Here is a 2256-nt window from a genome sequence, read left to right as displayed (position 1 = left end):
GTTTGCTTTTATCATTGCAAACCAGTCTTGCCAACAAGGCCACGTTGGAGAGGGCCCAGGTGCCCCAGCCAGCAAGCAGCCTGATAGTTGCCAGCTGAGCGAAGCCTCCTACCCAGCCCGTGTGCCAACCAACTGCAGTGAGCCCAGGTGTCACCAGCAGAACCTGCCCTGCTGCAGTACCCCAGAATTCTTGACCCACAGAATTGTGAGCTATTGGGTTGTTGGAAAAGTCATGATGCATGTTTGCAACAGATGGCACTAGTTCATTTTTGGAAGTACTAGAGTCATTCGCATCTATGTTATTGCTATGTCATTTGACAGCTGACAGTTCTAACTTCATTCTAAAAAAAATTGAGTGATTTGGTTGAGTTTTGGAGATTTTATAACAAGTTGAAGATGGAAGACCAAACTGTGCATTTTTGCCATATTTTACTGTTTTACTTCCATAAACAGAAGAATGCGCATCAAGCTTGTGAAAAGTTGCACAAAGTTTATGGTGACAATGCTGTATAAGAACATTAGTGCCAATGATGTTTCACGAAATTCTGTGCTGGTGATTTTGATCTCAACGACACTCTTCGGTCAGGGAGGCCCACCGAGGTTGATGATGACAAAATAAAGGCATTGATCTAGTCAAACCCACATTACACGACATGAGAGATTGCAGAAACATTGAACATCCATTACTCAAACAGTCATGACCACCTGAAGAAGCTGGGATACATAAGAAAGCTCAATATTTGGGTTCCGCATGAACTCAAAGAAGTTCATTTGATGGCGCATATAAACATCTGCAATATGCTCATTAAACGTGAGGAAAACGATCCTTTTTTGAAGTGACTAATAACTGGTGATGAGAAGTGGACGTTTACAACAATGTCCAACAATGCGCAAACTGTCTTGGTCCCAACGTGATGATTCCTCAAATGACATCGAAAGCAGACATTCATCAGAGGAAGGTTGTGCTCTCAGTGTGGTGAGATTTAAAGGTGTCGTGTTTTTCAAGCTCCTACCAAGGAACCAAACAATCAATTCAAATGTGTACTGTTGGCAATTGGACAGTTTGAATGAATCCATCATCCAGAAACGTCCAGAACTTGTTAATTGTAAAGGAGACGTGTTCCATAGTGACAATGCGAGACCACACACAAGTTTGATCACCTGTCAAAAATTATTGGAGCTTGGATGGGATGTGTTGCCACACCCAGCATACTCGCCTGAACTTGTGCCGTCAGACTTCCACTTGTTTCGCTCTCTTCAAAACTTCTTGCGTGGTATAACGCTCAATTCAGATGAGGCTGTAAATCAGCACCTTGTTCAGTTTTTCGCAAATAAACACAGGTCCTTCTATGAACGAGGAATTATGAAGCTCACTGAAAGATGGCAAAAGGTTATAGAACAAAACAGGAAATATATCATTGATTGATCTTTGTTCTTTATATGAATAAATGACCTTTGAACAACATAAACAAAATACGTCATGACTTTTCCGACAACCCAATAATAAATGTTGATTTTTTTCAAACCATAGTTTCATGTTGTCTGTTTACATAGTAAATGCTATGATAAGTTAATTATTAAAAATACATAGAATTTTAAGTCATTTTTCCCAATGGTGACAATGAGTTTGCATTGAACCATATAATTTTTTATGTCCATTCTCACTTTGTGACTAAGTAATGCATTTGGTAGATGCCTTCGATGCTATGAATATTTCTTTTTTCTAAAGAAGGTTAACTGAACTATTTAGGCATGGTACCCAAGATCCTGGCTTTATTAGCATCCTACTTCTGGAACTGAGAGGCTTGGCTCAAACACAGGCCTCAAAAGTGTCTCTCAGCCAACTGAACGGAGTGTAAATATGAGGCCTACCTTAGGACTTTCCAGAACCCTGGCCTTTGGCCTTTCTGGGCTGCTTCCTCTAAAGAAGTAATGATAATTACAGTTTATGACTGCATTGGTATAAAGATTAATATATTATATTACATATTAAAATATTTCCTTCAATTTAAAGGTTCATTTTTTTCCTCTGATTTTAACAGAATCTGAAACACTGTTGCGCACCCCTAGAAGTAGTGTGGGCCCTGAGCTCTGCCTTCATCACCAGGCCTAATGAAAAAGTTGGCCTAGACAGACATTATAAAGCATAAACTTATTTTCTTCCTTCTCATTCTTCAGAACTGCTATTTTATAACCAGGATTGAAAAGCTGTGTGTGTGTGTGTGTGTGTGTGTGTGTGTGTGTGTGTGTGTGTGT

At 39.7% G+C, this 2256-nt stretch overlaps 1 long non-coding RNA gene across 1 annotated transcript in view; it reads right to left on the bottom strand.

Moving 5' to 3' along the window:
* Positions 1–1340: 1340 nt before the first annotated feature.
* LOC109372143 (uncharacterized) overlaps positions 1341–2256 on the bottom strand; it is a 63455-nt gene continuing 62539 nt past the window's right edge. Inside the window, exon 3 of the long non-coding RNA XR_002122002.1 lies at positions 1341–1373. This is a non-coding gene — a long non-coding RNA (uncharacterized LOC109372143). The remainder of the gene's footprint in view (positions 1374–2256) is intronic.

The sequence above is a fragment of the Hipposideros armiger genome, unplaced genomic scaffold, assembly GCF_001890085.2.
Source record: "Hipposideros armiger isolate ML-2016 unplaced genomic scaffold, ASM189008v1 scaffold_614, whole genome shotgun sequence".
Taxonomy (NCBI): Eukaryota; Metazoa; Chordata; class Mammalia; order Chiroptera; family Hipposideridae; genus Hipposideros; species Hipposideros armiger.
Note: the sequence above shows the minus strand (reverse complement) of the source record. Positions and strands in the feature narration are given on the sequence as shown.